Consider the following 26,653-nt stretch of genomic DNA (forward strand, 5'->3'; position numbering starts at 1 on the left):
TTTCATGAAAATAAGGGTGGTATCAAAACCATCAACAAAACAACAACAAAAACCCCAAAGCTCTTGATTGTCCCATCAACCTGTTCTCCTCTAAAAACCTACTGTGCTCTCAAAAATCCTCCCTCTTTCCCTTCCTGTCTTCTCCAGCTCAGTAAGCTGAAATTTGCTCTTTTTTCCTTTGTTCTTTCTGCACTCTCTGGGCTTGCTGTTTGTACTATCTAAATGAAGTAGCAATGAGAAGAGGCAACCCAGGTTGATCACGAGGAAAATTATTTTAAAACAAAAAGTTTAAGAAAAAATCACACGATCCTAAACAGAAGACAACAATCCTCTCACACTCTTATACATTTACCTTGCATATAGCTAGTGCTTACATATTTGTCTAACCTTCATTACCAATTTATATCTCTATGATCAAATAAATACCTGATAGGAACTGAATTATTTAACTACTAATTATTATATATTTACTATGGGTCAGGCACTGTGTTAGGTGCCACCCACTTATTACCTTAGATATTTTGAGATTTATTCTGCTGAAAACTCTTCCTTGCCTCAGACAAGTTAATAAAACTGCCAAGAAAGAGCTTGTGGAATGAACATAATTTTCAAATTATTCAGAGGTGTTTTGATATACTGAATATGATTATCTTCATTAGAATATATGTTCAGCAGAGACAAGGCAAGAATCAGACTCATTTTATATAGTATTCATAGTATCTGGCTCAGTAGGATTAAAAGAATTAATTGAATGAATGAAAGAATGTCAAATTACATATGAACTCACAGCCATTGGTAATATTCCTGAAATGGTACCAAATAAATGAGGAGAAGTACAAAATAAGAGCTGTATAGAGAATTTGGATAACATTATTTCTCATGAAGCATCTTATAGTCTCTGTGCATGAAAACATATGAATGAGTAAATATAGACACTGTTGACGAAGGGAAGTTCTACCTGAATGACTCTGGGGAACTAACAAAATCTGAGCATCAGTTTGTTCCTCATCTACTAAACAAGACAATTGTGCTTACCTTTCAGGGTTGTTATCGGAATGAGAGAAAATTTTCCTAAAGTACAGCGCCTCATCCTCTCTAATAAAATGGTAATATGCAAATTAACCATCACTCCGCTACATAAGCCATGCCCACCAGCCAAGCCACGCCAACCAGCCAATCAGGGCAAGTATGCAAATTAACCCCAATCCAAGATGGCTACAGCCACAGAGAGCAAGGTTTCCCAGGTAACAGAGCAAGCCAAGCTTTCCAATAGCCGTTGCAGGCCTAAGCCTCCACTCAAGCTACAAAGTTTCAATTATAGAAGGTAAACAAATTCAAACAAATGGTGGCAGAATGGAGCTTGAGAGACCAGGCCAGGGTTGCTGGCGGCAACAGGGGAAGCAAAGCTTTCCGCACACCCTGGCCGGGCTCACCCGCTTAAGGCTACAAAGTTTCAATTGTAGAAGGTGAATTAACTGCCACAGAAATGGCTGCCGCCCCCTGAGGGAACAGCAGGCTTGGCTCCACTCCAGGATACAAAGTTTCAATTGTAGAAGGAAAATAAATTCCAAATACCAGGGCCTCCTCTTGGGTCGCCAGGGTGCGTGGCCGGCCTGCAAACCACCACAGGCCCCTCGCTCAGGCCGCCCCACGCCCCAAGGGAACCCCACCCTGATCCGGGACACCCTTCAGGGCAAACCAGCTGGCCCCCACCCGTGCACCAGGCCTCTATCCTATCTAATAAAAGAGTAATATGCAGATTGATCATCACTGCAACACACAATATAGCTGCCCCCATGTAGTTTAAGATCCTGCCCCCATGTGGACACAAGATGGCCACCACAAGATGGCCAGCAGGGGAGGGCAGTTGGGAGGCACCCAGCCTGCAAGGGAGGGCAGTTGAGAGGGACCAGGCTTGCAAGGGAGGGCAGTTGGAGGTGATCAACCCTGCAGGAGAGGGCAGTTAGGGGTGACCAGGCTGGCAGAGGAGGGAAGTTGGGGGCAAACAGGCTGGCAGGGGGGCAGATAAGCATCAACCAGGCTGGCAGCGGAGTGGTTAGGGGGTGATCAGGCTGGCAGGCAGAAGCGGTTAGGGGCAATCAGGAAGGCAGGCAGGTGATCAGTTGGGAGCCAGCAGTCCTGGATTGTGCGAGGGATGTCCGACTGCCCGTTTAGGCCCGATCCGGGATCGGGCCTAAACGGGCAGTCGGACATCCCTCGAGGGGTCCCAGATTGGAGAGGGTGCAGGCTGGGCTGAGGGACAACCCCCCGCCGTACACAAATTTCGTGCACCGGGCTTCTAGTTCTTAATAATCATAAATAAAGGATTTATCTCTTTACTTATTTACTAAGCACTTATTTATCAATTGCCTACTTTGTGACAAGCACTCTGGTGATACTGGGATACAAAGTGAGTAAGAAAAGCCCTGAGCCATCCTCTCAGAGTTAGATTTCAATGACAGAAGAAGAGGTTAATCAAAGAATCACACACAAAAATAATTGCCTTAAAATTAGTAGCGTGTATATATTGGTATTATTAATACAAATTATTTCATTTTTTTAAATACATATTTTTACTATTAGCCCATTGCATGATATTCATGCAAGAATAGGCCTTCCTTCCCCTGGCTTCACTCCCAGCTGCCTGGGAGCCAGCACGTCCCCGCTCCCGGCCCGCCCGGGAGCTGGCAAGTCCTCCTCACTTCTGTCCGGAGCACCGCTTCTATAGCTCCCTCTGCCACCCTCTCTCCCCCTCATAGCAGGCGTCCTGCCCCTCCTGGCTGCTCTGTGCCTGCATATGCAAATTAACCTGCCATCTTTGTTGGGTTAATTTGCATACTCACTCTGATTGGCTGTGGGTGTAGCGGTGGTATGGTCAATTTACATGTTTGTCTATTATTAGGTAAGATGGATTTCAGAGAGGAAGGGAGAGGGAGAGAGAGATAGAAATATCAATGATGACAGAGAATCATTGATCTGCTGCCTCCTGCACTCCCCACACTGAGGATTGAGCCCACAACCCGGGCATATGCCCTGACCAGGAATTGAACCATGACCTCCTGGTTCATAGGTCAATGGTCAACCATTGAGCCATGCCAGCTGGTCACTAATTATTTCATTTTTAATTCCAAGAATGCTTCTATAAGAATAAAAGTAACTGAATTTAGGAATTCTATAATGGGAATGGTTGCTCTCTTTGGTTATTGGACATTTTAGGTGTGAGACTTTAAATAAATTATATAATCATAACTCACATAAATCTTTTGCAAAGCTTCAAACTTTTTAAAAGGGCTATCAATTATATGACCATGTTCTCAAGTAATTTTTTTCATGTTAATTCTAAAATATGACTAAAATATTAATGTTGAATAGTAAGATAGATATTTTGTACTGAATGACATAGTTATCTCCTTTTATTATTAACATAAGTATGTGTAGCACATGTAGAATTGACTTTGATAGATGTTTGAATTCTCAAATTCATTGAAAACCTTTATAACAAAATATGAGAGGTCAGATATGAATATGATAGTAAGATTAGAAAAATGGAGTATATGGATGTTGTATTATAAAGTTGTATACCTGAAATTTACATAATGTTATTAACCAATGTTACCCAATAAATTTAATAAAGAAATAAATAGATAATTTAAAAAAGAAAAATTACTTGTGATTGCAAAACAGCGTTCATAATTTACTCTTTTGTTCCAAAAGGAGAATCAAATCTAGAGGTAATGAAATAAGTAAAAGAAAATAAGATATCCAGGACTTGACTAGACTCATATATTGATCTTACTAGCACAGAAGTAATACTATCATTGACTCCTTTATCATTGCAAACATACATAAAAACCTTGGAAATATAATATTTGTTGTATGATATATTATTTTAATCTTGGGTAAAACAATGATATTTGCAGTAGCATTTAGTGATAAAGTTGCCAACTTTTTATTCCCTAAATTAGTTTCTATTAGGGTTCATCTGTATTAGTTATTCAGGGTTCTTCAGAGAAACAGAAAGGTCAAAAGTTATACACATGGAAAGAGAGAGAGATATTTATTATTAGGAATTAGCTTGTATGATTACGGAGGCTGAGTACCATTTTCTAATGTCTGCAAGCTGGAAGCACAGGAGAGCCAGTGGCATAATTCCAGACTGAGTCTGAAGTCCTGAGAACCAGGAGAACTGATGATCTGAGTTCTGGTCCAACTCTGAAGGCCTGAGATGCAGAGGGTCAATGGTGCAAGTCCCAGGCTCAGGATTGGAGAAGACTCACCTCAGTAGTCAGGCAATTGATAGTAAATGTGCTACTTTAATTGCCATTTTGTAATATATATATTTAAGTTAATTGAGGTCCTTATGAGTATTCTCTTAACCTTAAGTGATAGCTTAGATCATGAATTTTTAATCTAAACACTTCATTATTAAACATTATTCTTTTCTAAGATTTACTTGTCTCTTTCCACCATTGTGGAGCCTGTGGAGCCTGCTGGGAACAGGACATCAGAAACACAAATATGTCTGGAAGGCTGGGCTCCAAGGCCATTTTTGCCAACTATCAGTGGGCTCTCCGGAGCCAGAGGGAGCACACAGCTCTTCTTAAAATGGAAGGTGTGTATGCTTGAGATGAAACTGAATTCTGTCCGCACAGGAGAGGTGCTATGTGAACAAAGCAAAGAACAACACAGTGACTCCTGGTGGCAACCCAAACAAAACCAGAGTGGTCTGGGAAAGGCAACTTGCAACAGAGGCATGGTCCTGTCAAATTCCTAAGCAACCTTTGCGCTAAGGCCATTGGACACAGAATTCGTGTAATGCTGTAACTCTCAAGGTTTTAAACTTACTGAAAAATAAATAAATTTGGATTTGTTCTCTTTAAAAATATATTTGTTTGTGATAGTAGAGACACAGTTGAGTTAATCATGGAAAATCACTATGTATCTTTTTTAAAGTAAAATTTTTCTAAAACAGTGAGGTCCCTCTGTTTTGAAAGATGTGACTAGTAATTTCTCTTACCAGTCACAGAACACTATAACGATATCCAATAACATTGATCTAATAATAATTCCTTTTGGATGTATAATAATTACAGCTTATGAACTGTCTTCATGTGTCATTTCATTTGATTCTATCCCAAACCCAAGATATATATTTTTTTCCAGAAGAGAAAACTTGAGTAAAGAGATTTGTCAAAAGGCACACAATCGTTAATCACAGAACAGTGGTTTTCAGCCAGACCTCTAACTTCCATTCCAGAGGCAAAGTGGTGGGAGACTTGGCAAACTGATGGACTGCCTCGGGCCACCTTGAGGAGCGTGCTGGAGCTGACCTGACTATAAATAGGATTACCTGCATCCATCAGTGGCCATTTTCCTTAGAATGTGATTAAAGTACAGAATATTCATCATTCTCCTATACTTTTTGGGAAAAAAAAGTTTTCAAATAAATGTCACCAGGAACATTTGCATAAGATGAATAAATGTTTCTAAAATTTCTTGGGGAAATATATTTCTAAAGAGCAAAAGCACATGATTGAGTTTAGAATTTATAATTGTTTTAGACTAACTTAAATCTAATATGCTAAATATTCCAACAAGTTACATTTGTTCAAGAAAAGAGTTCATTTTTCTACACAGGAGAAGGAAAGAGAGTAGAAAGTAAAAATGCAAAGAAGGAAAATAAATTAATGATAGAGGGACTTATATGTATGGGTGTTTGAAGAGAGCACTTCAAATATCTTATTTAGAGGTTTAAAAAACTACAAAATCCATGACTTGGTGCCAAACTGGATAAGTCAAAACACATATTTTCCTCTAGTATTGATTTTAGTCTGTTACATCAATTGTGCATATTGCTACTTAATTTCATCGTAGCATTTGGCAGTGGAAATGCTCATTGCGGCCCAGACTTTCCCAACTTGCTATAAATAACACCTCTTGGTGTTATCATAGGAGGACTCCTTTGTTCAGACACAGCTCTCTGGATCAACGTCAATTATCATGTTTTCTAGTAGACACCGGTGTAATCACTAAGTCTCCCATCTGATAATGCTCAGATTGTCTTAATTAAGGTTTCTGAAGTAAGAGCTATAAATAAGATTCCAAGGGTTTCGTATGGAGACTATTTCTGTGAGAGGCTAATATGTGTAAAGGGAATGAATTAGAAATTATAGACACTAAAAATCTGAATCTACCTAGAAGTTAACATATAAAACCACAGTAGCTGCTATATCTCTAGATCACAGTTAGACATGAACATACATAATTAGTGAGACTGCAGTTTCCTCCTGTCCCTGGGCAAATAGAAAGGGCTGTGAGGGAAGGGAAATGAGCCTTTGGCTTTCTGATTGGACAGGAAAATTCACAACTGGAAACAGCTTCCACAGCTTTCCTCTGTTTCATTTATGCAAAAGCCGTTAGAGAGAAAATATAACTATTTAACAACTCTAAATATAAAGATGCTCCCTCCCTCACCATCACAGCTTTTTCTCTTAAATCCAGGATTAACATCACATTGGTGGGAAAGTAAGATTTTGCCTGGAGGTTATAATCTCCAGGGAATTATCAGTTCTTCTTGTTTGATAAATGATGAAAATTAAGAGCATATCTTAGAATTCAACTTAATGGTAACTAGAGACAGAATAATTTCGCATATGTCTAAATTTCAGTTTTAAGCTATCAAGGTACAGAATCAGAATGAATTTAACTTAATTTTCAAAACCATTTTGTAAAGATATCACCTCTATCATCTCTCTAAATAAAAGGTAATTGCTATCTCAGTGCTTTGTATTCTCAAAATCAAACCTCAGCAACTTCTTCACTCAAAATTTTCATAGTTTTAGTGAAACATAGTCTTATAATTTAGCTCTTATTTTGAGTAAAAATGAATTAATATATTGGAGACTTCATAATCTGAACCTATATACTTAATAGTTAAACCATAAGAAAATTCCTATTAAAATGCAGAATTAGGAAAAAGTAACTACTATCACCAATATATTTTTAATATATTCTTATTGATTTCAGAGAGAAAGGGAGAGGGAGATAGAAACATCAATGATGAGAGAGAATCATTGATCAGCTGATTCCTGCAAGTCCCCCACTGTGGATGGAGTCAGCAACCCAGGCATGTGGCCTGACAAGAAATTAAACCATGACTCCTGGTTCTTAGGTCGATGCTCAACCACAGAGCCATACCGGTTGGGCTATCATCAATATTTTAATATTGTTCAGATTATTTTGAAGTTATTTTAAAATTTTAGTCTGACAATTTTTTAGGCTTATTTATTGATATTCTGTTGATTACTTACATTTAAGGACAGATTTTTAGACAAGAATGGGTGCATTCAGGGTGGTATGGCCATAGACAAAGGGCAGATTTTTAAGAGAAAAGTACATTTCAATAAGTAACTGTTCAATAAACCCAGGAATCTACAGTATTGTGTATGCAATGTCACAGAGAGCATTTTAATGGCAGATTACACTGCATGGCTAACACACCTATAAAAACAGAAAGCATATTTTTGAAACTACAACCAATGGAATAACTACAGGAGAAAAGCTAATATCTTTCTATCTTTAAAAGTGGCTGATTAATAAATCACAATTTGAAAGGAGCTGACTAATTATTTTATCAGTCTTGAAGCAATGAAATCCTCATTTACATATTAACAGACATTTATAGCAATGATTTCTGTCATAAGTTTGTATATGTTTAACAAGATAAATTACACCAGTAAATAACATTGACTTTTCTAATGCATAATAAAAAGGCATTACAAAGTCTGAAAGTATATATTCGCTTACTATAGAAAAAAAAAATGCAACATTGATTTAAAAATTAAAGTTAATTGTGGAATATATGTAGTCATTCTTAAAGCTTCTATGCCTTTTGAAAAGGGGTTAGGGGAGGAGGGTAGATTCCTAGGTTTTAGGAATGATAAATTATAGTAAAGGCAAAGATAACATTCCATTTTCTTAATATCAATTGAATTATACATTTTTCAACAGGGTTATAGATTTCTTTTGTCATTCTACAGTTTTATTTATAGAACCAGGGAAAGATATATTCTTAGAATAGCAGTTTTAATTGTTTTCAAACATCCTCCTATCTAATAAAAGAGTAATATGCAAATTGCCCATACCTCCGCCACACCCACAAGCCACACCCACCAGCCAATCAGGAACGAGTATACAAATTAACCCAACAAAGATGGCTATGGCCACAGAGCAAGCAGGAGGCTTGGGTTTCCCCAGCAATGGAGGAAGCCAAGCTTCCTACACACCCTGGCCAGCCCAGGCCTCCGCTCAAGGCTACAAAGTTTCAATTATAGAAGATAAATAAATCCCAACAAAAATGACTGCAGCCACGGAGTGAGCAGGAGGCTTGGGTTTCCCTGGCGATGGAGGAAGCCAAGTTCCTGGCCTGCCCTGGCCTCTGCTGAAGGCTACAAAGTTTCAATTATAGAAGATAAATAAATCCCAGATACCAGGGCCTCTGCTTGGGTCGCTGGGGAGCGTGGCTGGCCTGCAAACCACCACAGATCCCTCGCCCAAGCTGTCCCATGCCCCAAAGGAATCCCCACCCTGATCCAGGACACCCTTCAGGACAAACCAGCTGGCCCCCACCCGTGCATCAGGCCTCTATCCTATCTAATAAAAGAGTAATATGCAAATTGACCATCACTCAAACACATAAGATGGCTGTCCCCATGTGGTCAAAGATAGCTGCCCCCATGTGGACACCAGATGGCCACCACAAGATGGGGAGGGCAGTGGGAAGGCGTCAGGCCAGCAGGGGAGGGCAGTTGTGAGCGATCAGGCCAGGAGGGGTGAGCAGTTGGGGGGGATCAGGCCTGCAAGGGGGGGCAGTTGGGGGCAATCAAGCCTGCAGGGGAGGGCAGTTAGGGGTGACCAGACCGGCAGAGGAGGGAAGCTGGGGGCGATCGGGCCTGCAGGCAAGGGCAGTTGGGGGGGACCCAGGCCTGCAGGGGAGAGCAGTTGGGGTGGACCAGGCCTGCAGGGGACAGCAGTTAGGGACAATCAGGCTGGCAGAGGAGTGGTGAGGGGGTGATCAGGCTGGCAGCAGAAGCAGTTAGGGGCAATCAGGAAGGCAGGCAGGTGAGCAGTTAGGAGCCAGCAGTCCTGGATTGTGAGAGAGATGTCCAACTGCCCATTTAAGCTCGATCCTACCGGGATCGAGCCTAAACGGGCAGTTGAACATCTCTCGAGGGGTCCCAGATTGGAGAGGGTGTAGGCTGGGCTGAGGGACCCACCACCCCATGCACAACTTTCATGCACTGGGCCTCTGGTATTGATATAAAAAGCCAAATTATAATGATACAGCAAATGAGGCCACTGGTACTAATACAGGTAGCAAAGGTCCACATTGGGTGGTATTGGCATCAGGGAAATTTCCAAAACCAGTTGCTATCTAAGAGTGGTTGCCACTGAGGAAATCTTGAAATAACCTGTATTCACAGGGGAGTATTGATATTTCTGCTTGTCATAATTGGGACCTCTTGCAACAACTCAACAACAAACAAGGCAGCCCACAAAAGCAGAAAATATGATTCATGAAACATAACTAGCAGGAGAGCAGTGATATTGATATATGTGTCTAAAATGCTTTCAGAGAATTGCGGCCATAGTTTACACTGCCCCTTGGAAATATGGCAAGAAAGAGAACACAGAGAATCATAGCCAGTGTCAATTTAGTTAGAAAAGAAGATAGTGGAGCCATAAACTAGAGGAACACCTGAATGTTAATTTTGATGAATTTCTGGATTATGGGTGTGAGTCTCATAAAAATGAGAAACTCCCGAGGGCCCAATATTTTTAAGGCTACCATACTTGTGGGTTTTACCTCCAGGAACCCAACCAGGTTTTCATGGTGAAGAGACAAATAAAAAATTGTCATTTTTCTGGCTGAAGGAGGGAAAAAGTCAACACCTTGGGGTATAGGGAAGCAATATTTTCCACCTCATTTTGTGTCTCTCTGACAATAGGATTATTTTATTTTAAGAAAACAAAAGACTCAGGAAGAACCTTTAACCTTCTCCCCTACTGTCTAAAAGAACTTAGATAAGGGCATCCTCCAGAAAGGGAGCTATCCCCAAAGATAACTATATAATAGAATATAAACTAGGTGTGAATTGCCTTCCTCCAGTTTGGAGTCCCAAACCACTATCCCGTTCTCCTTAGGTCAAGATGACAAGTCAACCTTAACGGTTGGGCTGCATATGCTTATGGAGCCCCCATATGTATGGACATAATTAAATTTGATTCTTCTGTTAATCTGTCCCATGACAATTTCTTTCTTAGACCAGCCAGAAGAACTTAGCAGGGCAGAAGAAAATGTCTTCTCTCTCAACAGAAGTATGCTCAGGGCCTTCTCTTTAACATTTACAAAGGCCTGCACTGAAGGGGAAAAGAAATGAGCCTTATCCAATGTGAGGATAAAGCAATTGTGGGGATCCAGTATGCTTTAGCCTTTCTGTCTCTCCTAAGGTGATGGAAAGAGCTGAGAAGCACGTGGGAGGGTCACAGCCTAGCTACACAGACTCACTAAAAGCCTGAGATTTAATCATGGGATTCTAGAAAATTGGATCTCCCCACATCTCACCACCACATCAACAGTGCCCTAGTATAATGACAGTGGGTACAAATGAAAGACCTGTAAGGCACGCACTCTTTTTAAGAAATACTTCTTAGGGCAATCCCAAAATAACAGGAGACACAAAAACAAGAATACCAGAGGATATTGAAACCTGTCCCCTATACCTACAGCAAACATTAAACACAGCTTAAATCCCAGCCAGATAAACTTAAAACTTCACACTACAGGTGGATTGCCTTAGTTTCTAGTACTTGATACATCATGTCAGATTTTCAACAAAATTAACCATGCATGTTTATGGCATCGTCACCCCAAAAAGAAACTCCGTATCCTTCAGCTGTCATTCCCCAGTCCTTCCTCCCTATAGTTTCTATCAAACACAAATTATAATTTAAGAATCTTAAAACAGTATTTTTTCATTTTCCTTAGCCAATACATTATCTACATATTTTAAGGTTTATAATATATGTAGATATAAAATGTATAATATTTGTAGAATAGATAGAACAAGGGAGATAAAAATATTCCACGAGATAGTGATGATGGTTGCAGAACTCTGTGAATATATTAAACACTGAATTGTATGCTTTAAAGTGGTGAATTTTAGAATATGTAAATTACATCTCAATAAAGCTGATATTTTTTAAAAAGCTCACAGATCAACTTTTATGTCTCTAAAAATCTCCCTGTTCTTGATATTTCAAATAAATACAGTCATACAGAATGCTATCTTTTGTGGTTGTCTTCTTTCACTTACCATAATATTTTCAAAGTTCATTCATTTTCTTAAAACACAAAACAAAATAAAAACTTTAGAGTCCATTTACACTTGATGGTGTTATAAAAGTTTCATCTGCTATTTGTTTCTTTATGTCTTTTGTCTATCTGTTCCTCTATCTGTTCCTGCCTTCTTTTGTGTAAAAGATATGTTTTGTTGTGTATACACAGAAGGATACACTAGAAGAATATGTTGGGGTGACAAAGATTTTTTAAATTAGAGAACAATGTTATAAAGCATAACAATTGTACATTATGAAAATTAAGACTTTTCACTCTTTAGAATATATTCTGCTATTTAAATGAAAAGGCAAGCCGTAGGCTGGAGAAAATACTTAAATTCTATGTTTGACAAGGGAATTGCATCTAGATTATATAAAGTACTCCTAAAACTCAATAAGAAAACAAACAAACCAAACTTTAAAAAAAAAGAATTTCACAAGACAAGAGATATGAATGACCAATAATCAGATTAAAAAGATGTTCAACATCATTAATCATTGGGTAATGCAAAGTACAACTTTAATGAGATACCACCTGACTCATTAGCAAGTTTAAAGAATTGTAAAAACCTTACAAAATCACATACTAGTGAGGATATGAAGCAATTAAATATCTTAAGTATTGCTGGTGTAAAATAATATAATCATCTTAGAAAATTGTGTTTTTCAGTTTCTTATATAATTAAACATATAATTGCGAAGTAATCTAATAAGCCCACTTCTAAGTATTCAACCAAGAGCACATAAGGAATTTTATAGAAATATTTACAGGTTCTTTATTCATAATAGCTGAGTCAATTTAAAAGTGAGTTATGGCGGTTAAGGGCAACAGGGGGGGGCATGTGTGGGGAGGGGTGTGGGATGGGAATGGGGGGACGAGGACAAATATGTGATACCTTAATCAATAAAGAAATTAAAAAAAAAGTGAGTTATGTTCACACAGAAATTACTATTGAAAATAAAATTCATCGAACTGTACAGTTAAGATAGGCACAGTTTTATGTATAAACTCAAATCTCAATAAAACATAAAAACCAAAATAAATAAATAAAAGCAAGTGAGCTGCTAAATGCAACAACTTGGATGAATTTCAATACATTATGCTGACCAAAAGAAGTCAGTCACAAAATAGTGCATAAAATAAAATCCTTTTTGTATGAAATCTTAGAATAGGCCAACATATTTTATCTTAAAGAAAACAAATATTTGGTTGCCTGGAAACAGAGATGAGAAACACAGGTAAGAATTGAATGTATAGTTTACCATGCAAGATATTCTAATTTAGATTTTAATTTTTTTCTTTTCCATTAGACAATGCCCTCCTTCATAATGACAACAGTAATGGTTAATAGTGATTGCGATAGACATTAGGTACTTTATATATACACAGTGCCAGATTGTTCTAGTGCCAGCTTGGTTGAGATGGGAATCACATGTCTAATGCCCTCCCTGTACCGGTCGAGGTTTGTGTTGGCCAAAGGAAGAGAGAGAGATGAAGCAGTAGCTCTGACTCTCTGAAGGTCTTTTAGAGACAGGTAGGGGAGGGTTCCAGCATTCTTGTCTTGCCCGGGTTTTTATCTAACTCATCCTCCTGCTGAGCAGCAGTAGATCCACCACCAAACTCTTCACTGTGAACCTGCAGAAGCACTAAGTACACAAAGGCGAGGGCATCCCATGTCTGTGAGCTTCCCTGTCCCAGACCCACTTAGGCAGGTTTATCTGTGAGCAGTGATTTTTTTTCTAAACATCCAGTTATGTACTCTGTTCATTATCCTAGCTCCTTGACAACTGTGTCAGTCTAATTCTGACAATGAATCCCTTATCCAGTATCACTGAGTACTCTCACCCTAACTGAACGCTGGAGAGCCTGTCTCACTCTTAACACACACACACATATACACACACAGCATCTTCACAGTCATGTGCACAATTTAAAACACACACATGTTTTCCTTGGTGTTTTTGGTGTGTGTTTTTGTTTGTTTGTTTGTTTGGCAGGATTTTGCCTTTTTAAGAACACATGAACACAAAGGTTAATAATGTAAATGATTTTAACCAAGAAATGACTCAGGTAATGATAATTGAATACATTGAGTGTTGTTCAAAAGCTGTTTCCTTTGTCACTCAGTGACACTGGGTTTGAATGTCTAACTTGTATGCAATAGGGCTCCAGATTTTCCCCCAGAATCAATTACTACTGACAGTGCCACTGAAATCCTCCACACAAACAGTCTCTCATCTTGTCTCTTCTCTTTACTATCCATATTCCCATAATTATGCATTCAAGAAACATTTACTGAATACAGATTTTGTTCTAGACATTATTTAAGAACTAGAGGCCTGGTGCACAAATTCGTGCACCAGTGGGGTCTCTTGGCCTGGCCTGCGGGATCGGGCCAAAGCAGGCTCTCTGACATCCCCCAAGGGGTCCCAGATTGCATGAGGGTGCAAGCTAGGCCAAGGGACCCCACCAGTGCATGATCAGGGCTGGGGAGGGACGCAGGAGGTTGGCCAGCTGGGGAGGAACCGTGGTAGGGCTCCAGGGTGTGTCCGGCCCATCTCGCTCAGTCCGGATTGGCCGAATCCCAGCAGCAAACTAACCTACTGGTCAGAGCGTCTGCCCCCTGGTGGTCAGTGCACATCACAGCAAGCAGTTGAGCAGCCTTAGCATATCATTAGCATATTACACTTTGATTGGTTGAACAGACAACTGGACACTTAACATATTAGGTTTTTATTATATAGGATGGCCTCAAGGAATCACAATAGAGAAGTGATCATATAATGGAAAACAGCTTCTAAAGAAGTATGTGCAAGGTGCTAAATGTATTTACTAGCAAGGGGGTGACTAAATATATAAAAAGTGACTTATTCACCACATCCTTTAGAGAGAACTAAAAGGTTGCTAAATTGAACCTTACTAAAAATACCTAAATTTGTCATAAGTTTACTTTTTAGAATTTTATCTTTATTGTTGAAAGTGTTCAGATGTACCCTTCTTTCCCCCATTGACCCCTTCTAGTCCTAGGCCTTCACTACACTATCATCTGTGTCCATGGGTAATGCATATATGCATATAAGTTCTTTGCTGAATATCTTCCCAGCCACACACTCACCCACCCCTGCCTTCCATCTGAGATTCATCAGTCTGTTCCATGTTTCTATGTCTCTAGATTTATTTTGTGTCATATATATTAATTCTCCTTATTAAGTAAAAGCTATTCTTAATAGAAAATTCAGGAAATAAGCAATTTACATAAGATAAAATTCTTCCCATACTTCAAGCACACAGCTATCGATTTCATAGTTATCTAATGGTATTAATTTTAATGTTCTGGTCACTTGTTCATTTCTTATTGAGATATTTATTATTAATTATCCTGATAGCTTGTAATACCCCTATAATATGGTCCCTTTAAAATCGGGAAAAGCTCTTCCTCCGAAATACAGGTTGCATTTTCTTTCCAAGTTTGTCACTTGCTGTTTTGTTTGTAGTGGTTCAGTGTGGATCACTGCGGAAAACAGGTGGTGCACCCAAAGGGTTTAATTTTAAAAAGTTTACAAAGCAATGGGCATGGTTAAGGGACCAAAAAAAAGGGATAATGAAACACCCAAGGATTAGCCACAGCAGGGAACTGTTACTCTTTATAGTCTTGGAGCAGCAACCAGGGGAAATAACATAATGGAGTCTAGCCTGAACTGGAACCATGGAAGGGGGTCTTCTGATCTCCTGATGGTGCCACCATAGGCCAATATAAACAATAAGCTAGATGGCAGAGGGAGCCCAGTGTTGTAATTAATAGAGGCAGTCTCCAGGAACACAAACAAAGTAGAGAAAAACCAAGATGAGTCACAAAATCGCTGATTTATAGACATTTCTATTTTTCATGCAATGAACTAACACTCTTTTTTCAGTTTCCAATTTCATCTTTAAAATGCCTTCTTCACCCAGAGATAATATAACTTTATTTCTTCTGCTTTTACTTTTTTAAAAATATTTTTATTTGACTAGATATTTTATGGTGCTCTAAGATGATTAATTACTCTTGCTTTAAGAACTTCACTCTTTCTTTTTCTTCTATCTGAACAGTTGACTCCAAATTATAAGCTTAACCACATTCAAGTGATTTTTTTTTTTTTTTTTTTTTTTTAGATTTCTAACAAGTCAGAGTCGGAAATAAGCACAGTGCCTGGAAAGTGATAAGAGTTATTGGGGTCCTGGAACCAAATAATCACTTTACTCTGACTGCTAAATTTTACCTGCATTCTCCTGGAAAGCAGCAACAAGCACTAAATCTCCCTGTCCTTTGTGTTCCAGGAAATGGTTTAATAAATGCAACGAACTACCTTTCCTCATATGATTAAAGTAACAGACTCCGATTTCCCTTTCTTAAATATGGCTGTACCAAAGACACTACACATTCCTTTGCCTTATAATGATTATCTAAATTGTTTGTAGCCACTGAGCAATCTAGATAAAATACCTGCTAACTTGACTTGATCAAACTTTTTAGTTCAGTTTCTCTTCTCCCCCTACCTCGGGCCCCTTAGTTTGACCCACCCTTCAGCAAGCATTGGAACTCAGAACGACCCCTCCATAACTAAGACCGGGCCTTCGCTCATCTCACTTTCTCGCATGAATTTTTCTTGCCTTGCTTACTCCTTCCTATAAAAGAAAAGCCTTTTTCTGCCTGACCTTTGAGTCACTTACTGATCTTATATTCCATATGGACAGTCAGAGTACACACGCCCTCTCCACAGCCTTTCTCCCTCTTGCAAAGACCCCAGTCACAATAATCCTGTTGAAAAAGTTTCTCTTTACTTAAATTTCCATCTGTTTTTTATTTGACAACACTTTTGCCCTTGCTCATCTCTAGATGGCTGGGAAAGGAGTCCTCATTCATTCAGCACTCGTTTATGGAGCAGCAGCTCTGTGCCAATACCCTGCTGGTTGCTGGGGAGAGAGTGAAGAGAAAGGCACAGTCCATTCCCTTAGTGAATTTACAAGATTATTAAAAGGCAGCATAAGAAATGCTACCAGGAAAACAAACAAAACACCAGTTGCTACGGACTTATCCCTGAGCAAGGTAAATCAGAGGATATTTTCAGAAATCAGAAATATTTGAGATGATGAAAATGTAATATAGGGTATCATCAATTCAGAAAAGTACACTGCAGGCAGTAAATACCGTTTCAATTTGGAATTGCCAGAAACGATTATAGCTGATAGTCAGCAAAGGCTTCATTTGTGGATAGGTAAGGTGAGCCTTAAATAGTGAGGGTTTAATGACATAGGAAGAGTGGTGGATGTGTCAGCAAAGTTTTATGAGCGTGAGAATGTGGAGCAGAGTATGTATGTTGGGGAGAAAAGAAGAATCAGTCTTAACCTTTTTATTTCTCTACTCAGAGCACTCTTTCAGCACCCACTGGAATCCACACCCATGTTGAGCTTATGGAGCGCCATAAAAATCATGTCTCTCACTCGCTATAGTCATAGTTTATTTCCGCGTAAGCATCTCTTGGTAGAGATCCATGCACTAGAGAGCACAGCCATTGCACACATTTTCCCCCAAAGCAGGACTCAGATGACCGATGGCTCTATTTTCATGGTGACATCAAGTCCTTTAGTTGCAATGAGCAGCAATTCTTGCTCCAGCACTGATTTGACACCAGACAAGTTCAGTCATCACCATAGACGGGCCTTAACAATTTTATTATGTCTATACGCTGAATGGAACGTATTTGGTCTGAGGTAGATTGGCTGTTATCCTGAGGATGGAGAACATTAGTCAGAGTTTATTTTCTGTTTGGTACAGCTCTGCAGTGATGGGCCAACTGACTCAGACCTTATGGTTAATTTCTCACATTATAATGTGATTTCTACCTTGATCATCCAACAGATGGTTTCTCTCTTCCTGTCTTGGATATTATGAGAAAGTGGATCATATTCAGAGTGGTAAAGCCACTGTTGAAATTCTGACACAAATCATGGGCATCTTCCCGAATAAGTGCCCACAAATGAGGTATTTCTGATCCTCCTGCCAACTTATCAAGGTTAATTGCTGTGGCCCCACATCTCTGGCTGGGATCATGCTGACGAGCAGGGATTGTGGAGACGGATATTCCTGGGCACAGACTGCAGTTTCATTTGCTTTCCTTCCAGTGTTGTTTGCTGCACTTTGTTAGGCCTCGAGAAGGAAAGGTTTCTATTTTCTTCCCAAGCAAAAAAAAAAAAAAGATCTCTCCAGGGTGCTGGACAAAATTTCACCTGTGAAATGTTCCATGTGAAGAACTGCAACTTTGAAAATAGGCCTACTTTTAGCATACGTAATTTTGATTGAGTGAAGAAATCACAAATTACCCAGCTAGGTTATAGGAATATTATTTGGTTTTATAAAAGCTCTACTGGAAAATTTCATTTTAACCAACAATAAACATATTTCAATATTGTTCACCTTTCCTGACATAAGGTGAGCAATGATCACCTTGCTTTTTATCATCCCTCATATTTCACAGTCACTCTCTGTAGTAAGACCCATAAAATTACTTTATAAAGGATGCCTTATTTTATTGGAAACTTTTAAATATAGAGACATTATTAAAGCAGAAAGAAAGAGATGCTCTTTTTAGTATGTTATGTTGTGTGTTCACATAACATTTTAAAAGAAATAATAATTTTGACACTTTTTACTAATTTTATTCTAAATATTTTTAAAAAACATATTTTAGTTTATCATATAAATCTAATGTGAAATGGGTTTGGTATTAATATATACAACATGCAGGCATTTTATCAGAAATTTAAATTATGGAATATGTGATAGTATTGAGTGACAAAACACAAATTATAAATCTATATACATATAGATCTAATTAAATCCTCAAAGTTCACAGCAGTTATGATGACAAAATGTGACTTTCTAAAATTAAATTTATAGTTTTATAATATTGGAATTGAATAACCTGAGATGGAATTTTAAATATTGTCTGGATGCCTGTGGGTTAATGTGAAGTTTTATTTTCAAAATAGAGATTGGGTACCATAACTAGCTCCTATAGAAATTCCACCTGAAAGCTTACTTTTCTACAGTGTTTTTCACTAGAATATGGAGACCACACTGCTAAACAAATGGCCTAACTAAATTTAAATCTAGAACTGTCTTAAGATGTATGATATTCAAAGTATCTAATACAGTGCCTGACACATAGCAGGTGTTCAACTTGATCCCCTTCTCTTCATGTAAATAACAGGATTCGTGTTTTAAGTTCCAATTTCCTCTTTATTGTATGCATATTACTAGCACAAAAATCGATTCATGAAAGATGGGCAGACCAGTTCTCTGGCATAACGGTTCAGCCCAGCCTTCCAGGCTCAACATTATCACTGGCAGGGGAATCCACAAAAATTACATATGGAGTCTTTTCAGTGATTTGGCTCTCTCCATCTTCTCCACCCTAACGTCTCAGCACATCACTCCACACAGCCTGTGTTCTCACTATCCTGCACATCTGACTTTTCACTTTCCTGACTCTGTGGCTTTGTTTGTTCTCCTTCTTTCTAAAATGCCACCCTGAACCTGTCGCCTATAATCCTATCCATCATTTCCTTCTAGGTCTCCAATTCTGCTTCTGCACTATGACCTGGTCCAATCTCCTCCTCAGTGAAAACTAATCCTTCCTTCTACTGACTGCTCCAGTCACTTTTCTATACTTGAATCATAGTTATTACTTTATTCTGCCTTTTATTTTAGTATTTTTTGTTTTCTGCTTTACATTGCCTCCATCAGGATGGGTAGGATCTTTTTTTCTGTACTCTTCACAATACTGCATCCTCTTGTGCTTATAATAAAGCACTAACAATCATTCTAGGGAGAATCAAGGAATGTATGCACCTGAGTAAAGATAATTAAGATATATATGCAAGTTGATAAATACAAATGTATAGAGACATGCATATTTGCTATAGTTTTTTATTTGTTTAAGTGTTACTCGGAGCTAAAACACACTGCTTCCCTTTATTTTGCTTTTTTATTGTGGTGGGAAACAACCTGGAATTTGCTATTTTAGCCTTTTTTAAATGCATAATTTGGTAGTGTTAAATACATTCTCATTATTGTGCAACCATTGCCATCATCCTTCTCCAGAACATTTTGTCATTCCCAGCTGAGACTCTGTAACCACTAAACACAGCACTTTATTTTATAACTGCTATCAAACAGACACTCCACATAAGGATTCTTAAAATGTTCCTATGTCTTTTCTTTTCTAATAATATAACATAGTCCTTTCAGGAGATGCACTCTGAGATATTTAAGATAGTCTCAGTGGAAATGTGAGTCATGTAAAATTTATAGATTAAGGAAGTAACTGAGATTGTGAGCTGAAGTTTGAAAGAAGAATACTAGAATAAATTATTATGAAATGAATGCCTTTCTGTAAAAACAAAATGGTATTATTGGAGCTACATGTATCTAAAATGTTTCAATAAATACACCCTGTGATTACTGAGTTCGCTTATTCACATACTAGAGGCCTGGTGCATGAAAATTCATGTACTGGGGGGTGGGTCCCTCAGCCTGGCCTGCCCCCTCTCACAGTCTGGGAGCCCTCAGGGGATGTCCTACTGATGGCTTAGGCCCGCTCCCCATGGGGAGCGGGCCTAAGCCACAGTCTGGCCTCCCTCTGCGGGAGGCAACCAGGCCATCATGGGAAGGCACCACCCACATCACCCCTTCGCTGCTGCTGCCTCTGGCCTCCCTCTGCCGGAGGCAACTGGGCAGATCAGGGGAAGGCAATGCCCCCATCATGCCACTGCTGCTGCCACTGCCAGCCGCCGCAGCTTGCCAGAGCCTCGGCCCAGCCCTCGCAGCAGCAGCCACTGCAGCTTTTTGAGGAAGGACATTCGGAAGATGTCCAGTCTAATTAGCATGTTACCCCTTTATTCGTATAGATTTGTGAATAGACCTAAGTGTCTGGAATAAGTTTATGCATTGATTTTATAATGTGGGATTTAATTCCATGGAAGAGCAATAGCATGTTTAGAACTCTAACATATTTCTTAGGTGAAAACAGGAACATGCTTCTGAACAAAGACCTATAAGCATTGCTCCCAATGAGGCTTCCATTAGAAAATATATTCCAAAATGGAAGCAATGAAAAACCTATATTTGGTTTTGAGATTTAAAAATATTAGAACACCAATGTAGGGATGATAACATTTATTATCTGAAAAGCTCTTGGAACACACAGAAAATTAGGTAAATAATGATCTAAAAAATCCTTCCTTGTCAACTGTGAGAATTTGAGGTACGAGTAAAGAATTATACATTAGATATTATTGAAACCCAAAATTTGGTGGTTGAGTCCAAGCTCTTTGTCTCATAAAACCATGTTCACATTTATTTTGATGTATTCATCATCAATTTCTTGTTTTTATATACAGAAAGAATATAACATGGTAAAAACACATCGTATTACTTTTTAAAGCCCATTAAAATTGGTTTATCGATTAAGAATATCCTAAAATTATGTAACTTTCAAAATTTTACTTCATAGATGCATCAATTATATTGAAAACACTTCTTTTCCCTTTTCAGGATTTTGAATCCCATAAACATGTGGTAGGTGTGAGAGTTTGCTTTTTTTTTTTTCTTTTTTGGATAAAGCATCCTGTAAGGGAGGCCAGAGAATGTTATCATGAGAGTTGGAGAATTCACACAGTATTTATTTACCCTTTTCATTATTTCTCTGAGCCTGAAATGTACTCTTTGTTCTTCTAACTAGTGACTTCCAAGCTGTTGAGCAAATAAAAAGCCGGTGTTTATACACAGGTGAAACTGCACTCTGGCACTCAAATCAATGAGTCTGTATGTCAAACTCTGATTAAAAAATTGTTTAAGTTTTTTACTCAAGAATTTGGAGAACTTATTTTATATCTCCTTGCCAAATTACAGTTTATACAGTTGGCTAGGAAATAAAACCATGGAATTTATAATACTATTCACTCTGGAATTTTCATGACTATATGTATAATTCTCTTCAGGAAGATGGTTCCTCCAGAAATCTCAGTTGTTTATTCTCATCTTTGTTTCCCCCATCCCTAACCCTTTTTGTGTATCTTAAAGAAATAAATTCATTTGGACTTAACTATTAATTGGCTTTCATTTATTGAGTTCTTACTACATACCAGGCACAACTCTAAGCACTACACATACTCAACCATTTACTTTTACCACTATTTTCTGAGACAGGAGCTATTATCTTCATTTTCTAACCAAGGAAACTAATGCACATAGAGATTACTTAAACTATCCAATATTTGGCACACGCATTGTTTAAGTAGCAACACCAGTCACTTAAAAAATTACTGTTAAAATTATTGCAAGGAGGAGTTTCACCTGCACACATTCACATATCTCCATTCCTCTGATGATCCCAAGTAATTTCAATACTTTGGTGGTTCTAGGAGACAAAAGGCAGCTACAGAGGTATGAAAACAGTAGAAAAACTATTTCTGATGAAGCATATTATTTACTTATTTGCCCATTAATTTTATGAGTTGTGTGCTTGTTGATTCCAGGCACTGTAGCCAGTGGTTCTCCATGTAAGTGTGAAATGAAACCACCTAAGTTGCTTGTTAAAAATAAAATAAAATGCTCTTTAACTTTCATCCCTTAGATTGTGGTTCATTAGTACTATAAAATGGCCCCCAAATATGCATTTTTAATAAGCTCCCTAAGAATTCCGATTAATGTGACCTACTAAACCAAATTCAGAAGGATATAAGGGTATGGCTAATACACAAAATTAAAATGGGCTACTGGAACATGGCAGGATCATTGCTATAACAGTGCGTAGAACTACGTGATAGAGAAGATACAGGAAAAACTTCTAATTGATTTTTGGTGGTGAGGGACAAGGGAGTTCTTGGTCTAAGCAATATGTAAGTTGGGACCTACAGAATGAGTGCAGTTATTACAAGACAACACAATCCAGCCTGATTAGTGCATTGCACAGAGTGTATACATGATAAAGGACAAGTCAGAAAAATAGAAGAACTTGTGTCATAAAGAGCCTTATAAACTGTATTAACATTCTAGTTTTTACCCAAAAACTGTCGGAAGACTTTGAAACATTCTATTAAATTTTAATCCATGAAGTTTACATTCTATGACACTCTCTCAAGGAGAGAGTAAATGACCCCTCAGAAGAATACTTAAGAGCCTGTTGTGTTATTCCAGGAATCTATGCCTCTGGACAGAAACAGTGCCTGGGAAAATTGGACAATACCTCATGGAACAGTGCAAGCAGCAGTCTTGACCTGCCCAAGGAGTAGATCTCGCCATCCATGAAGAAATAAGACTCCAAAGTGACTCTTACTTCTAGGCAGCATAGTTGAAAAATACCCACTTTCATGCTTACTTATTCTTGATTCCTCCATTTGTTTAGCCCTCAAAGCAGTTTACTAGAAATTCTTTAAAGAAGGCTGAAGTGGACCTGAAAGGGTTTTTCTCCTTTTAAAAAACGATCAGTGTGTCAACATTTTTCCTGAGATAATAATGAGCTCTATATTGACTTTAGGTGTATTCATTACCAAAAGAATATTTTCAAAGCTTAAATTACTAATAATGCTTTGCTGTAATTACTGTCTAGTTGAGAAAATAGAAACTATTTAGTGAATTCCAAATATGTGTCATGTTCAGTGAGATTAGATGCATTACCCATTTCAACATGGAGAATTCGAGTCTTAGTTTTATTTAATCACCCAAGATCATATACACATGGAACAGGGATTCAAAACCCAGTCGTTATTTTCCTTGTTTAAACTCAAGATCCATATTCTTTCCAACATTTGAGGCTGCCCCAGTAAAAGATTTCACAAGAACATTATTGGTAAGAAATGTCTATAAGTGAAAATGATTGGGGCAGCCACCAATTGTCAAGAGCCCACTCTTTCTAGAGGTGTTGTCCAAGGGAGTCCGTAAGAAATTCCTTCCCAACTGTGTGAGCTGATGAGTGGCAAGTCCATTTGCTCTAGGACTAGAGATGGTTGGAAGAAAGTCAACAATCTTCTTTTCTTTTCAATTGCTTTAATCGCAACGAAGGTTTTTATTTTTGTTGTTTTTGTTTTTCCGCACAAGGTTTTGACCCGGAAGAAAAGAGATTAGAACTTTGAACACCATATTCCCCAAATTTCCAGGTACTGAGAAGAACCCAGTCAGTCTCTGACAGAGATTACTAACTTTACCAGTCATGGCCCACCTGCCAGAGGCTGCTGAGTGACAAACTGCTCAGCAGGGAGCTCCATGTCCCAGTCCCGCTTGGAACCACCTGTGGCTATCCATGTGACAGTCTTTACCCATGAAATGGGATTAGTAGACACAGTTTTTAGCTTGGAGTTTGTCACAATCTGTTGCGGCATTTTCCTTCTGCTGTCTTCCTCTTAGGTTGGATGCGGAGGGTTCTAGGGCCCTAGCAGCTGAAAGATCCACAATTTGGCAAAAAAAGCTTGACTCCGTAAATAAGGCAAAAATCCATCTACTGTGGAGGAACTTCCACATTATACTGTAAATTTGAACTAAGTATAATCTTTTGAAAGTTTTAATCAATTATGGCAGCTTATGATACCCTAATACATAAAATCAACAAAATATAATAAAGATATCAACTGGAAGAAGGAAATCCGTGCTATATATATGCAAATGAAACGTAACTGATTCACAGGAACCTGTGAGGGTGATGTAATTCCAGGTTGATTCAAGTTGGTTTGCACAATTGAGGGCAAAGGTACCAGCTCAGTCTAATCCTAGCTCAATACAAACTGAAGGTGAGTCTTGTGCGAAATGTTTTTCTGACCTTTAGATTGTTCAGCCTGAGCAGTTCTCTGGGTGGATGTGTCTTGTTGCTACCTGAAGGCATCCGACACGTGAAAGAACAACTCTCACCACATACATTTCACCTGCTATGTTCTAGGTAATGTGCTGACGATACCATGTGAAGAGGAAGCGATTCAGCTTATGATCTAAGAACCCTGGTAACCTGTCTATAAAAACAGCCGCCTAATCGGAATGCCATTGTGCAGATTCCCATCTGGGCTACTCATATTTTGGCTGTTTCTTTCCACAGCTGGCAGTGTACAAATGAAGGCAAAGGTTAAGTGCAATTTCCAGACCCCCGACCCCTCTGACCCCACGACTTGATAGTTCCAACTGTCACTTATTGATTTAGCTGGCAGAACTAGAGTGTGCTCTTTAAACACAGTTGTTCCCATGTAATCGCTGTGTGTTCATTCTCTGCCCTGGAGGTATGTGATGATACCCATCTGTCAACTCCCAGAAAAGGAGGAACTATAATCCCATTGCAGGGACTGAAACTTGCCATCTGCTAAGGAGTCAACTGTGCCTTTTTAGATATTTCACTAAATTAATAAGGAATGTGAAGACATTATCTCAAATTTGGTGAGTTGCTATGAAGTCAAAAATTGAATTAAGCACAAGGATGATGTTCTCACTGTGAGACAGTAAGCTTCCTGTCTGGGTATTTGTTGGCAGAGCAATTCTTCTGGTAAGAGAATGAAAAATATTTTATTTTATTGGCATTTCTGTTCATCTCTTGTACAGGAATAAGAACTTGGCATGACCTGACAGGGAAATGTTGGTATTTAATATCAGGTATGCATTTTTATTTTCCACATTTTATAATTGAACAGTTCTCAACCTATCCCTGTCTAGTAAGTCTTTAAAATACAAATTCTAATGTGAAAGGAAGTCATAGTTATTAGAGAAAAGATAAAATTACAGTAAAGTGAGTGGAAGGCCAGAGGGTGGGGTAGTTGCTTTCCCTGAGGCTGATGCTGGTTGGAGGAGATCATTGCTCCCAAGAAAAATGGCTGCTGCAGGATTGGAGAATGATCTAGCACCAGAATCCCGGTGGCCTCTTCCCATGCCTCTTCCCAAATCCAGTGACCCCAGGCTCTCCTCAGGCTACTCTAGTCCTCACTGCCCGCCCTCCTGTGAGTGGTTAGGGACACATGTTTTGCATGTTGCTGCCTTAAACAGGTGGCTTTGACTCCAGCAGTCTCCCCTCACCTTGGCTCAGTGGATAGAGCATCGGCCTACAGACTGAAGGGTCCCGGGTTCAATTCTGGCCAAGAGCACATACCCCGGTTGCAGGCTCTATCCCCAGTTTGGGGATGTGCAGGAGGCAGCTGATCAATGGTTCTCTTTCATCATCCATGTTTCTATCTCCCTCTCCCTTTGTGATTTTTTTAATATATGGGTTATTTGTTAATAAATTTTATATCTTCCAAAGATTACATATTTTTATCCTTATGTTTTTATCTTTTATGCATTTTATTATACATTTTATTTAGTTTATCCTTTACTTTGGGTTTTACATTTTTAGAGCAGTTTTAGTTTCACTAAAATTTGATAGAAAGATACAGAGATTTCCTATCTACTCCCTGCCCCACACATCCATAGCCTCTCTTATTAACAACATTCCCCACCAGAGTGTTACAGTTAATGAACCTACACTGACAAATCATAAGGACCCTAAGTGCATAGCTGACATCAAGGTTCACTCTGGGTATTGTACCTTTTAAGAGCTTGGACAATGTATAATGACATGCATCCACAATTATAGTATCACACAAAGTATTTTGACTGCCTTGAAAATCTTCTCTGCTATAACAGTTCTTTTCTCTTTCTCATTCCCCTGGCAACCACTTATTTTTTTTACTGTCTCATAGCTTTGCTTTTTCCAAATAGCATATAATTAGAATCATACAGTATGTAGCATTTTCAAATTGACTTTTTTCACTCAGTAATATGCACTTAAGTTTTCTCCATTGCTTTTCATGGCTTGATAACTTATTTCTTTTTAGCACTGATAACATTCCTGTCTATAGATATCACAGTTTATCCATTTACCTAGTGAAGGACATCTTGATTGCTTCCAAATTTTGGCTATTATGATGAAAGTTACTGTAAACATCCCTATGCAGGTTTTTGTGTGAACATATTTTCAACTCAACATATTTTGCTCAACACTAAGGAGTATAACTACTGAATTACATGGCAAGAGTTTAGTTTTGTGAGAGACCACTAAACTATCTTCTAAACTGGCTATATCAATTTGTGTTCCTACCAGCAATGAATAGGAGTTCCTGTTGCTCCACATCCTCAAAAGAATATGGTGTTGTTTGGTGTTCCAGATTATGGCCATTCTAGTAGGTCTGTTGTGGTAACTTATAGTT

The 26,653-nt window shown here is 38.6% G+C and overlaps 1 pseudogene across 1 annotated transcript; it reads left to right on the plus strand.

Moving 5' to 3' along the window:
* The first annotated feature begins 4,518 nt into the window (after nucleotides 1-4,518).
* Nucleotides 4,519-4,824, plus strand: LOC307107606 (large ribosomal subunit protein eL33-like; annotated as a pseudogene). Its single transcript has one exon. The product of its transcript is annotated as a large ribosomal subunit protein eL33-like (transcript).
* The last annotated feature ends 21,829 nt before the right edge of the window (nucleotides 4,825-26,653 follow it).

Source organism: Cnephaeus nilssonii, assembly GCF_951640355.1.
Source record: "Cnephaeus nilssonii genome assembly, chromosome: 11".
Taxonomy (NCBI): Eukaryota; Metazoa; Chordata; class Mammalia; order Chiroptera; family Vespertilionidae; genus Cnephaeus; species Cnephaeus nilssonii.